Genomic DNA, 14,612 nt, shown 5'->3' with positions numbered 1-14,612 from the left:
ATGCCTACTTTATTTATTAAAAAATCCCATACAATAGACATTTTAAGCACTTAATGTACAACTAGTTGTTTTTGTACACTATATATCATGTTTTGTATTTTCGCAGATGCTATACATCAAGGCCTTGTTTAGTTCCAAAAAATTTTGCAAAACAGGCACTGTAGCACTTTCGTTTGTATTTGACAAATATTGTTCAATCATGGACTAACTAGGCTCAAAAGATTCGTCTCGTCAATTCCGACCAAACTATGCAATTAGTTTTTATTTTTGTCTATATTTAATACTCCATGCATGCGTCTAAAGATTCGATGTGATGGGGAATCTGAAAAATTTTGCAAAATTTTTTGGGAACTAAACAAGGCCTTGATACAAAGCTAGTAAAACAAAAAAGAACATTTTTCTGAACTACATTTGATTTACTATGTATTTCCTAAAAAATCAGCATTTTCATCATTTAAATAAAGCTATACAGAAAAGTCTCACAAAAATTACATGCAATATTTTTATCTTGTAGATCTACACATGCAGAGCACCACAAATTTTGTTTCATCGTTTTTGGAGCTCTAGAAATCAAGTTATGGATTTTTGAATCATTAAAATTATTTTCAAGAAATCTTTTATTTAAAATGGAAATCAACTCGGTGCAGTAACGCTTGGTGCACTATGTGCAGTGCACCCTGAGCCTTTCACAATGATTGATAAAGTGGGCCCCTAGTCCCACTCGTTAGTGGCACACTGAAAGGGGAGAGAGCTCCGGCGTCGGAGCTCGTCGGCGGTGAGGTCCCTGGTCACGGGGTGGGCACCAGCGTGTTCCCTATGACGAGGCACACCGATTCGTGCCCTCAGGGTGGTCGGAGGAGCTCACCATGAATGGCGGCATGACGACGTGGGTGCGTGAAGAGAGGCTTGGAAGGTTCATCGTGACAAGAGGAATCTGATGCACACAAAGACAAAGAAAAAGAGGGGGAGAGGAGAGCTGGCTACGGGAGCCGAGGACTCTGGCGAGCTCTCACAACTCCGGTGAGGGATTCATGCACTTGCCATGCGCACCTCTGCGGTTGAGCGTGGTGCACGAGGTTGAGGCGGAGCTTGAGGTGCTCTGATCAGGGTGCACAGGTGAGAGAAGACAGCTACGGCGAGCAGCGCGGAGCTGTGCGGCGGCAGAAATGGCATGGCTATGGCTGCTGCTGTATTGCGGCTGCTGCCGAGAGAGAGAGATAGAGAGAGAGAGCAAGAGCGGTGGACGCGAATATGTAGGGAGGGGCGAGGCGAGTGTGCTGGCCGGTGGCGACGCGTGGTGCTCACCGGCGCGCATGGCGACCACACGGCGGGCGTGGTCTGTCGGCGCTAGGCGCTGCTGGCGCACGCGGGGGAGGGGATGTGCGGGGTGGTCGGTCTGGCTTCTGGGGTGGGCCTGAAAGAGAGGCGCTCGCCCCACTCAAGCACAGTGCCCTTTCCTTTTTTGAATTTATTTTTCCCAACTTATTTCAAACACAATTTCAACCACCGGGGCAATCACCTAAGAGAGGAATCGAACATCAAATTAACTTTATTCTTGGTGCTTCACTTCCAAACCGAGCTGCATACCACACCAACCCAGAGAAAACAAAAGAAATTCAGCAACAAGTGGAAGAATTGATGATAAAACGGTATGTGGAGGAAAGTCTTTCACCTTATGAAGTCCCTATTCTTTTAGTTCCTAAGAAAGATGATTCATGGAGAATGTGTGTTGATTGTAGAGCTATTAATAACATTACAATAAGGTATAGGCATCCCATTCCTAGACTTGATGATATGTTTTATGAATTTAGTGGTGCAATAATTTTCACTAAAATTGACTTGAGAAGTGGCTATTACCAAATAAGAATGAGAGAAGGAGATGAGTGGAAAACACCTTTTAAAACTAAGTTTGGGTTGTATGAATGGTTGCTAATGCCTTTTGGATTGACTAATGCATCAAGTACCTTTATGAGATTGATGAATCATGTGCTTAGATCTTTCATTGGCAAGTTTGTTGTGGTTTACTTTGATAATATATTAATTTACAGCAAGTCTCTTGATGAACATGTTGAGCATATCCAAAGTGTGCTTGCTGTCCTACGAGAGCAAAAATTATATGCTAACCTTGACAAGTGCACATTTTGCACAGACAAGATAGTCTTTCTTGGCTTTGTTGTTTCAGGTCAAGGTGTGGAGGTGGATGAGGATAAGATCAAAACTGTTCATGAGTGGGTGCCTCCACAAAATGTGAGCCAAGTGCGTAGCTTCCTTGGACTCGCTGGTTTCTATCGACGATTTGTGAAAGATTTTAGCACCATTGCTACTCCAATCAATGAGTTGACAAAGAAAGTTGACCAAGAGTGCGAATTGTATTCCTCCATGGACAACATATAATTCAACACATGCAAATGCAGAGAGCAGTGGATTGTAAGAAAATTGTTTATGTTAAGTGTTGCATATGGTATTCAAAGCATTAACCCATACCACATGTGTGTGAGATGCATTTTACATTGGAGGTGTACAATGCATACTAGTGTGTTTCCCATGGAGGTGTGGTGCTAAGCATCTGCTATGTATGTGGTGAGCTGGCAAGGGCATCAATGCTTCAGGAAGGTGAATCTAACACCATGGTGCATTCATATCCTATAGTTGTTCACCCTATTGTCCCATGTGTGGTTGTCGTTTGTCTATTTAGTACCACCTTGAAACATGGGAAGGAGAGGGCTAACTTATAGTTCTTGGTAACTCCAAATTTAGCACCAGTAGGTTAATCCTTTTGCATAAAGCAAAGATGAAACTGTAAGGTTGGTGCTATGCTTATTTGGGCTCATACCATGTTAGGACCTAGCTAGGACATTTGCAATTTTTGGATAAGGTGTTACGATGTCATTCAAAGCTAGTACCCTCACAATATGAGTTCTTGCATGTTGTCCTAAGGGTGTTGTAGGTACCATGATGCCTATGAGGTGGTTGAATTAGAAAATTTAAAACTAATGTCCTCTATAGTTTTGCTAAGTGTTTTGTATCTCAATTGTAAAAGAATTTAGCACCCAAGGTTCTAATCACTATTACACAAATGATTTTGCAAGACGGTGTACTTTTATTAATAAAGGCGGTCATAAAATTCAACCACCTCGGTTAATGCCTAGGATTAACAGAGGCGGGCACTTTTTATTTACCGAGGCAGAAATTTTTGCCAGCCTCCAAAAACTGATTTATGGAGACAGACACATTAAAATAACCGCCCTCCAAAAATGACCTATTTCCGGAGGCCTCCATAAATCTATTTTCGGAGGCAGGCACACTATAAGGCCTACCTCCACAAATCCTGGCAAAGTTTTAAGCCCACCAGAGCTCGTATCCATTGCTCCTATATCGGGCTTATATATAGAGGTTTACCTCACTTATCCCTCCCTTAGCCGCACTTCTCCCTCAGTCTCTCCCTGTGCCCTCCATCACTCCATCCCCCGTGTCCCTCACTCTCCCGAGCGACAGCGTGGACAGCCGCTCTTTCCCTCTCATCCCCCACGCCCCTCACTCTCCCCAGCGACGACGAGCATGGTGGTAGCCCCCTCTCCTCCATGACCAACCGAGTAGTGGTGCCCATCCTCGCGTGGCGGTGCTCGACGTGCTAGTGCAGATCCCCTGGTTAGCAGCGTCCTCCTCCCAGATCCGGTCGATGGCGGCCTCCCATTCCTCCCAAGGCTACTTCTCTCTGTCCGACAGTGCAGTGGCCTTGCAGTGGCGGATCTAGCGGCGCTCCTCCCTCACCTCCCCGAGCAGCTAGAGTGCCCCTCCCCCACCTTTTCAAGTGGCAGCGGCCTCCTCCGTCGACGCATGGAGGGGAGGCCCACCGCTCCTAGATCCAGCATGGATTCGGTAAGGATCAACAACGAGGAGCACGTCCATGGTGGATCTGGCCCTCTGGTGGCGTGGCGCCTTCGATCTGATCCTCTGACAGCACGACGCCCTCGATCTGCGTGGCACATCGTGCTCCCACTCCTCCTGGTGGCAGATCCGGTGGTGCAGCAGCTTGATCTGGCGGCGGCGCTCTTCCTTGTGGCGGATCTAGTGGCGCAAGGGCGACCGGATGGGCTCGACGCAGGGCTTGGATGGGCTTGCATTGGGATTATAGTTTTTTTTTAATTTTTTTATTTTTATTAACGGAGGCGGGCAACTGGTGTCTGCCTTGGTAAATCATGATTTACCAAGGCCTTTCGTTCGTGGCGGTCGTTGTTGACTTGTTGCCCGCCTTGCAAAACACTTGTCACCCACCTTACAAAAGATTTTTGTAGTGAATACTAGCAACTAACCTACCATGCTGGGCTACAAAAGTAAAGCACAAAACCAAAGGAATGCCAGTAAATGTAGAAGCTAGCCGACCATAGCACAAACATTGTTAGTGTAACCTTGAAATATTGCAAGCATGTACAAGAATGGTGCGCAAGCATTGAGTGGGCAAGAGGTATACAAACCTCACTACAATAAGGCTAGGCCTAGAACAAAGCATCAATTGGGTGGTCTAACTAGCCTAGAACTACACTAATCACCAAACATTTCCTTAAGCACTTTTAGTGGCTAGAGCACTGAAAGATGACCCTTAACTCTCTCTCACAACTTTAGCACACTCCATCACATCCATATTAGACAGCCATGGGGGTATATATTCCCTCAACCCCAAATATAGCTATCGGGATGGGCTGCACACTTGCCCATTGACCCCCACTAGAGTTTGTAGCACCTGCCACATTGATTAGCAGTTGAACTAGCCATTGTAGACTATTGAAGGGCTCTTTCTATGGTGCACCATCAAAGGATTCTGGTGCCCTCTGGAACATTTTATAGAGCCTTCGGAGAACATGTGTTCTTCTAGTCCCTCTCTCTTGTATACCATTAGTGTTTTTTTGATGAGCATGAAAACCTTGTATACAAACATCAATCTTCACTCCCAACTATCAGCCTAGAGCCTAAGCTCCCATGCTGGCCAACACTACACCACTAGATAAATCCTATGAGTGTAGGATAATCAGACCATCAGGGGTCAAATCGATCCTATTCTCGGGTGTTCTACCAATCACACCACTAGAGTTTTCTGATGCTCCTTAATAGTTAGGCATCTCATTAATGATCTGTAGAGAAATCTGCAAGAGTAAATTGTTATACCATTCACTCAGGAGTACTCCAAGGGTTTGTTGAATCCACAGGGAACCTGTGTGTTTTAGGTCCTAGCTACATCCAAGTACAACAAGATTATAGATCTGTGCGTAGGGAGGATAAATGTGGGATATAACTATAAGTCAATGATAATGATTGCTCTAAACTTGCTTACTTCAGACATCAGCTTCAGCTTAGTGGCTACTAAGACTTGAAAGTGGGGTCTTACAAAGGACAGACATGGCTACCACCACGTGCCGCCTACCCCTACAAACCCATGGAGTATGAGCCAAGCAAAGGTAACTCATTGATAGACACCATGTATTCGCTATTTGTTACTACTATAATCCCATTCAATGAATTAGAGTACTCAATTTAAGAGCGATGAACCCAATTATAATAGAACAATACTTAATCTTGGCTTACTCTATTGATCCATATATATATAGTATCTCGGGTATGGACTCAAGATGAGGTTAGACCCATTGAGGTACAAGGTTGCCAACAAGCTTGCCAAAACTCTACCTCACTCCCTCCCTAATCAAAAGTGTGGAATTATAGGTTGGAGTATTGAATGGATATGACGCTTAATGATGTCCATCCAATCTTCACAATTAATTGTCTTCTAGAAGTGAAATTGGACCACCCCAATAAAATGTTTATTGGCCACATACCTAGTCTTCTTTAAAGACAAAATTCCAGCAAGATTTCTAGTAAATACACTATTAAAGAGCCTCAAGGTTATCTTCAGGGGGACTTACTAGATCAAGTTTTGGTCATCACTTTAGAAGGAGAAGGATCGCCAAATGATGAAGATGGGCTGCGGCAAGATTGAATCAACAGTGATGGAGGTGTTTGCGAGGAACAGTTGGAGATTCAATAATGGAATCACATTTTAGATGTTGCTTTGGAAAATTAGACCTTTCTCCTTTTGGGATCAAAATTTTGTTTTTGAGATTGTGTGGACCTTTGTGTTGTTTTGTGTAATAAGGAATAGCTATATGCATTAGTCGATGCAGAAGCTGAGATATTAATATATTCCCTTTTCTAAAAAAACACTAAGAAATGTACATATATATGGAAAACAATGCATTTTCTTTGTTCAATATATTGAGCTTCAATAATGGATTTATCTATTTTAGATACATCAATGAACTGCAATTTCATATTATGGATAGTATTGAACTCGTCTGTTAACATTTATCTTAAGTACATAACACAAACTTCAAATACACTGCCACTCAGTGACAAACGACCAGCAACGTATAACACATAGAAATTATGATATGGAAACACATAATAACCGTTCAGACATACACAATGTTAGACTGACAGTTCATGTGTTCTTCTTTCCATTCTGATAGACTTCTAGTGTCCACCAAGATCAAACGTAGTATCCTGAGAACTGTGGATCAACGACCTGCAAGGAAAGCTCCCAAGTGGACACACATGATCTACGGAATCGCCAGTTGGGGCAGCCCTTCCATCAGTATTTATGAGTTTGCGAACCTCCTTGGCATGCATATCCTTGTACATTCCATCGCCTTCTATTTTATTTGGAGTACATGTACATGAATTGATGACAATAATCCCGATGATCACAAACACTTTGATCTTCATTTGCATTTTTCAGTTGCCTGGCCTACAAGTAAATTGCATACGCCAGTCAATGCATTACCTCTAGCCGGCCCAAATTTGCATCTAATAATTATATGTCAACATAAAATGTGATTTTTTCTGAATAATGAAGGTATTCACTGAAACAAAATATGAAATAGTTACCCAAGGTGTATAGTCGATGGAGAACTTCTAAATGCCTCTGCTTGGAAACTTCTCAGTACACAAATTCTGATATGAAGTTGTGGTACTTATAGGAGGGAAAAGTAGTACTATTGGATCGAACTGTTGAAAGTAAATCCCCAAATATGAAAATTAGATTCACCACCAATAAAGTTATCAGACAACTGAAAGTGGGTGAATTTTTTTCAGAATTGACGTGTGATGGGTTAATATAAATGGTAGACATTCTTATATCATGTTTGGAGACACTATCAATAAGGATTTGATGCTTTTCTGAATTTAATAATAGTAATGAAAAATCATAGTATACATGGTAAAATAAATTCGTTTTGGCAATCAAATTAGACCCAAGCCAATTTAAATAGGCCCATGATAATTTTGGCCTAGTCTAAGGAAAACTTCATAAGGCGACATAATAATAGTACCATGTTGTTTTCCCTATGAGATAAGACCACCCCTAGCCCTTATAAAATAAGGGGTACATGGCCGATTGAGTTCCCATCTATCTAATCGACAAAACACAAAACGCATCTATTCTTTGTCCTAATTTCATTATTTCTCAACTTCTCTTGCTGTTCGGCACGTCTCCCGGTGAGATTTGCCGGCATCCTAGGTGGCCATGCTTACTGGCGGTTCTAGAAGATCCTCCATGTGCTCCTCTCCGATGGGTCTTCCCAGGAGAAGTTTGGTCGCTTTTTCAGCCAAGAACGGGCTCTACATCGGCCTTATGGGTCTCTTATTTGGTTTGGTTGATTATGCTGCATTCTTGCTGCGTTGCAGGTTGATCTACAACCTCTCTGGACGTCCAAGGCCCTCGTTGGTGTGTTGGCTTGGAGCGATCTTCAGCATCAACAGTACCATTTGTTTGCTTGGTCAAAATAACAGTGCAAAAAATGAGTTGTTTTCAATAATTTACTAGTTCATGTTTGCGTAGTGGTAATCCTTCTTTCCAAAATAATTTTACTTGATCTCTGTTTGCAAAATCCAAAAGTTATATTTTTTAGAATAATGACCACCAAGATTGCTTACATGGAAGTCCCAGCCCCTGGAGAATGAAAATGGCAAATTTCAATATATATTACATAAGATTGCCTACTTCCTAAGACAAAGTACATTATTTCACGGCACAAACTAATATCAAATTAGGCCGTGTTTAGATGCTTTCAAAATTATAAAAGTTTACAAGATTCACCATCACATCAAATCTTTAGAGACGTATGCATCAAGCATTAAATATAGATAAAAAATAACTAATAGCATAGTTTGTCTGTATTTGTGAGACGAATTTTTTGAGCCTAATTAGTCCATGGTTGAATAATAATTATTAAATACAAACGAAAATACTACAATAGCCAATCAATAAAATGGAACAAGGTCTTAGTATCACAAATTACAGTTCTCGTCACTATTTTAAAAAATCCTGCAGGAGGATTAAAATAATAGCTTGCTAGGCAAACAAAGGGCTGTCCTTTCAAGCTTTGGACGTTTGTGGAAGCACATATATTTTGTCAGCTGTTTTCTTATGAGAACACCATGTGTTAATAGATATCAATTGTGTAGTTCATATGCAAATGAAACTTTCATACACTACTACACAAAACATAACCGAGGCGGATGTTTTAGATTTACTGAGCCGGGCACCACAACCGCATCGGCCAAAAGGTCATGGTAAATCAACCTTAACCAAGGCAATTGAAATACCCACCTCGGTAAATCAAATAATAAAGAGAAAAATACGTGGATAAGCCCAGCGAGCCCACCCACAAGACCATTGAACCCATTCACGCACCGCACCGCAACTTGCCGGATCCACACCGCCATCGCATCTGCTCATTGGAGGAGGTTGCCCATTCACCGGATCCACCGGCCTGCTGCTCGCCAGATCCGACCACCACAGGCGCAGATCCGGCCTCCAGCCGACAGATCTTGCCCTTCACCATCACCAGATCTATGCAGGCCCCGCAGCCACTCCTCAACTGGTTCTAGCGAAGGAGATGGTGGTGCCACCTTTCACCGTCGCCGCATCTGTGTGTGCCTCCATCCCGTTGCTCCCTGCTGCACATTGGCCACGGGAGCCACTGCGAGGCATGCCGCTGCCGGCCTAGTGTGCCACCGCGCGGCTCACTGCCGTCAGCCTAGGAGTGGGACCTATGCCTACGATATTGTGGCGCCTCAAGAAGGTCGGTCCTCCACCACCTGCACCGTGAGAAGTGAGGGAGAGAAGAGAATGAGATAGGTGACGGTGCAGTCAGGAGTGGAGGAAGGGAGACACGCCGTGAAGGTGCAGTCGTGAGCGGAGCCAAGGGACTTGGCTGGGAGAGGGATTTGCCTCGAAGAGTGGCCTAGGGTTTCCTCGGTATATATATACCTGTAGTTAGAAAACATGCTCATATGGGCTTCGCCAACTGTTAGTGGGTTCGGACATATTAACCGAGGCGGGCCATTTTAAGATGCTCGCCTCCGAAAATGGCCTGATTTTTCTAGGTAGGATTCTTTTATAAGGCCCGCCTCCTTTAATAAATTTTAGAACCGTAAATTTGATTTTACAAGGCGGTTAAAAATGATCTCCTTGGTTAATAAAAATTAACGACCATCTCGGTTAATTTCACGCTTTAATTGAGGCGGTTGAATTTTGCAAAGGCCTCGCTTAACTTTGGGTAGTGCCTTGTAAAATCATTTGTAAGGTCTGTTCTAATTGAGATGCTTATGAAAAAATCTGTGAAAAGGAACTTTCATATAAGCGATTCATAGAACTTTCCTGCCTGCAAGAGATGCATTGATATTTATATTGTTAGCACAATTGGCCAAACACTGACGACCAACTGACGTTGTCAAATCACAAGAAAATGTCCATTTGAAAAGAACGATGAGTCCATTTCAATAAAGTCACAGTACGTAACTTAACTCATAAAGGAAATCAGGTTAAGAAGCACATATATGCTTGTTCCGTGAAGTCATTGACCAAAGTAAACATGAATTATGCACGTATTAACTAATAGTGCAACCTAATAATAAGTAATAGCAGAGCACTACAAGTCGTCAGTATATACTGAAAAATATTTGCCAGTTTTCTTTCTCATACAATGCAGGAGAGCAGATAAACATTATTAACTAGAAAACATCCACGATGGATCACCTAATTAAACATAGTGATCTAGCTAGGCACGATTGCTTCTCGAACCCCAATATAGAAAATTTGCCAATCAGTACGTCCATCCCGCAATTTAGTGCCACTGGGCGTGAGTTGCCACCGCCATCACATATCTACTTCTCCCATGGTCCTTTGTTGCGTAGTTTTGACCAACTATTGACGCTCCTTAATTATGTCACCACAGCAGTAAGATGCTAGATCGCTCGCTATAGGTGGGCCAAAGATCAGCCAAGCTGACTTTTAGGACGATCATCATGCAACATTGTGTCCACAGGCAAACACCTCATCTAGTGCCTCCATCGATGACCGTGATATGCAAATACCCACAAGGAGCCTTGTCAATAGGAAAACATGTTGACGAGTGGCATGTGGCTGTGATGGGCGAGCCTAGCCAGCTTGACCGCTCTAGAGTTTTGTCGTCATTGATCTACTGGCCATGCAGCAACAACGAAGGAGGAGCAGTAGTAGATAGGAAAGAGAGGGTAAAAACTATATATAGTAGATTAATTTGTTCTCTTATCCAAGTAGGAAACCCTTTCCACACACAATTTACATGTTTCCCACAAAACCGGATGACTCTCCAAAGGAAAACATTGGGTTCCAACTTCAAGAAGCGGCCTAGGCCGCTTTGCGAAACCATCCTGATGCGGTTTACATAGGGCCAAGCGAGCATGCAAAACCGGGCTGGACTAGTTTTTTCATGATGTTGCCAGTTATGGAAAATTGCTCCAAATTTGATTGTTTCCGCTCTTTTCTTGTTCATATATGTTTTCACATTCATCTTCGACTCTCCTATCATGTATATTTTGATCATCAACATGTGCCCACTTGTTTTTAAGCAAAGCATATGTGAGTTTAAAAACACATGGCAACCATAGCGATGCTATCAAGTTCAACGGCTGTTTTTATCTATGGGCGAATATACATTGACCATGCTGTTCTAAGGGCGACAGGTGTCATTGGCTATTGCTTGGGCATACTTAGTTTTTTTGCCAGACATACATTCCCTAGTACCTCCCATTAATTTCTCTTAGTCGATGATCACCTTGCAACGTCTCTAGCACATATGAACTCTGTACAACTACTTTGATCACTTTATATATGGACCTCCCAACTTCGAGACTACCTACCAAACTTGTAGCTTTTTGTCTCTTTCTTGTTCAATGCTTCGGCACCACCAGCCTTTTTCCATCTCTGGGATTGTCCACAAGTTTATTTTTGATGAGCTTTAGCAAAGCCTTGTTACTAGATGCAACTTGACCGTAAACTACTTATGTATCACAAAATTTAGTCCACTTTGACAAGTAATTGGCAACAACCATCGAAGCCATGCCTTTTTTATGATGAGTTATAAAATTGATCAATGAAATTTGAATCCCATACTTGAAATGGCCACGGCTTGGTAATTACATGCATCACCGTAGCATGCACCAAATGAAAATTACCGCACTGCTGGCACTCTTTGCAATGCCTTCACAAATCTCTCACAAAGCCACCTTCGCTTTGATAAGAATCCAAGCACTTAAGCAACAAGCCTTTGGCAACTCTTCGATATAGCGCACCATTGTGCAAAATAAACTTTAACACTTGAATCATTGTCCTGCAATCACTTTAGCTCTGAGTTCATTAGAGTACATTTATAGACATTTTTGAACTCCATGTTCTTTGATCATGATGTTGTTCATCATATTGCTATTTTTTGTTGTCCAATTTAACAAGTATGTTAGGACTTTACATGCTAGTTTCTAAGATCATTGTGATTTATCTTCCAATTTATTAATATCAAAATTGACTACTTTCTCAACACAAGGAGCAAGGAGTCTGCCAACCTTCCTAGGTTGCTTGACCTCCTAAGTGCATGCCACCGCCTCATCTTGGGAAACATGCAAGAAAGCACATTTTCAATCATCTCCCATCGCATAGATCCATGGTAGCCGGGCAACCCCACTGCAGGCAGCTCTGCCTTCAACGTGATTGGGTGCGGGTGCAAATCTAGGGTGGCTGGATGCAGGCGGACAGCCCCCGCGCGCACTATAGGGTGGCCCCCAATGGGGCAAGCGCAGGGGGTGGTCCCTGGCATGGTGCTTAAGGGTGGGCAACTCCATTGTGTCCAAGCATGACGGTCCCGTGCAGGTGTGGTGTAGGCAGTGGGGTCATCACCACAGCAAACCACTGTAGGCAGTGGGGGTCCCGTCGTAGTTTCTAGCGTTATGCCTTGATCTCCAATTTAGCTGGTGGTTTCTCCTCGCCTTCGTGGACCTCATTCCTCATGGTCTTGGCCCCAATAGATAGATGCAATCGAATATATGGGCGCTGCAGTTACGTGAGCCCATATATCCAACACCGACCCATGGTGAAAAAGTGCTCTGTGTACGAGTGTGTAGTAGTTTTCATTTTTGCTATCTTCTTATGCCGAATATATTTCCATTGGTTTATACAAAAATCAGTGTCATAGATTCTACGATGTGCTAGAAGGCAACGGATCTAGTACAAACTCATCTCCCGTGCAAACTATGCAAACTCTAATCTGGACCACAGGATGTTGATCCAAGGGGGCGCATGAGAGAGGTGGAAGGAGGGATTTGTAAAAGTGTAATTAAGAGCGGGCGGTTAAGTGCAAAATTACTCAATCTCTCCGCGCCCCTTGGATCAACATCCTGTAGTCCAGATTAGAGTTTGCACAGTTTGCACGGAAGATGAGTTTGCACTAGATCCATTGCCCCACTACATTAGCTTGACAAGACATTTGAAAATACACATCATTAGCGCTGGTCAAACTATTGTATTATGAATGAATTTCACCGTCGCAACTGATGAAATTTGATTGATTTGTTCAGCTGGTTACAATGGTTACCGGAGCCAAAATGAGTCCATTGGTATATCTGTATAGATCCAGCGCTAGATCAAATTTTGTCGATTTTCAGTTATTGGTACCATTTTATTTTCCTGAATCTCTGCAACTCACATATAATTCATTTGGCAATTTCAGCAAGTGTAATTTTTACTTACTCTCCGACCCTCCTAATATTTCAGTATTGGGGTAATAATTAGAGTCCTCCCAATAAGTACATTTATGTCTTCTGTCATAAGCCAGAAAATAAGTGCATATCCATTATTTACCTTAGCTTTCAAGTCATGAGGGATTTATTTTCGCCACTTCTGTTTGTCGATACAATCTTTATTAGTGGAGAATCCATTTTCCACAGTAGACTTAGAAAGTAAAGAAAAATCAAGGCCGAACATCCACTTTTACCCCCCTATAAGTAGCCCATCACTTCTTGGTCTACTAAACAAAGTTCCACAAAAGCCTTTCAGTTCGAGTAATTTGCTCAGATCTCAGTAAGTGCCAAATTTCCATTTGTATTAAGAGTTTCATTTTTTTGTTTCTGAGAGAAATATTTGCGTTACTTATGAGTCCCAATTACCTTGTATGTTTCAATTCATAAATTGGAGTCACAATGAAGCTGAGCGTGTTCATCTTTGCTGCCCTGATTTTTATCAACTTGTGCACCTGCACGCCAAGGGACATGGCAAAGGATGGATCTCACGGTACAACTGTGTCACCGAGGCAAAATCGGGTACTCATCGCTGCAACTGATGGGAGGAATGGACCTCCCAGCAATGATCACCAGTGCCCACTTGGGACCTACCCGAATTGTTGAGCTTCCATGCATGTCTCAAAATATTGACGAACAGCTCAAGACGTTCATGGAAATTACACCGGTCTCTGCTGATGAGGGAGCATGAATCTCATGAACGAAATATATATAGCCCAAGGTTCCCGATGTAGTTTTTCAATTGCTACATTCTAGCTAGCTTGCCATGGATGGCTTTGTTGCCATCCTTAACAGCACTGCTTTGTTTTTATGCTTAATTAACGTCACTGTATAATTTCGATGTTTATGTGTATATATATAGAGAAACCTAGTAGATATTTTGTGTGTTTAATCAGCTGCATATGCTTAGATTTGTCTAGCATGTGTAGCTTGTCATGCCAAAAGCGATTTATGTGAAGGCTGTACAGATACTATGCCTGTCCATGGATCTAGCAATAAGAATGGAGATGGTGCTCCAAATAGATACTCGCGGTTAGATCTCTAGTGTAACTAAATGAACTAAATAGAACTAAATAGATAATTTCTTCCCTCATTTTTTTATTTAGTTCATTTAGTTACACTAAATGAACTAAATAGAACTAAATAGATAATTTCTTCCTTCATTTTTTTATTTAGTTCATTTAGTTACAATAGAGAAGAATCACGGATATCCATTTGGAGGGCCATCCCCATCCTTATCTACCAATCCACCAGTACCCACATCCGAACCCAACCATGTAATTAGTGCATTTCTCAGGTGGATCAAATAATCCATCTAATCCGCCTATACCCATATCCATGCACACCCATGACAGATACTAGTATCAGTGTCCTCGCAAAAAAAAACAAAGATACTAGTATCAGTGTATCAGTTGACAACCAAAATTGTTTCCTATCGTTATGGCGATAAA

The 14,612-nt window shown here is 42.4% G+C and overlaps 2 long non-coding RNA genes across 2 annotated transcripts; one reads left to right on the top strand and one right to left on the bottom strand.

Moving 5' to 3' along the window:
- LOC110436133 lies at window positions 6,330–6,985 on the bottom strand. Its single transcript, XR_002453823.1, has 2 exons — window positions 6,937–6,985; window positions 6,330–6,796 (listed from the first exon to the last, which is right to left on the bottom strand). It is a non-coding gene; the product is annotated as an uncharacterized LOC110436133 (long non-coding RNA).
- On the top strand, window positions 13,376–14,128 carry LOC110436580. Its single transcript, XR_002454378.1, has 2 exons — window positions 13,376–13,444; window positions 13,559–14,128. It is a non-coding gene; the product is annotated as an uncharacterized LOC110436580 (long non-coding RNA).

This window comes from Sorghum bicolor, chromosome 6 (assembly GCF_000003195.3).
Source record: "Sorghum bicolor cultivar BTx623 chromosome 6, Sorghum_bicolor_NCBIv3, whole genome shotgun sequence".
In the NCBI taxonomy this organism is placed as follows: domain Eukaryota; kingdom Viridiplantae; phylum Streptophyta; class Magnoliopsida; order Poales; family Poaceae; genus Sorghum; species Sorghum bicolor.
The sequence above is the reverse complement of the archived record's forward strand: the minus strand, read 5'-3'. Positions and strand labels throughout refer to the sequence as shown.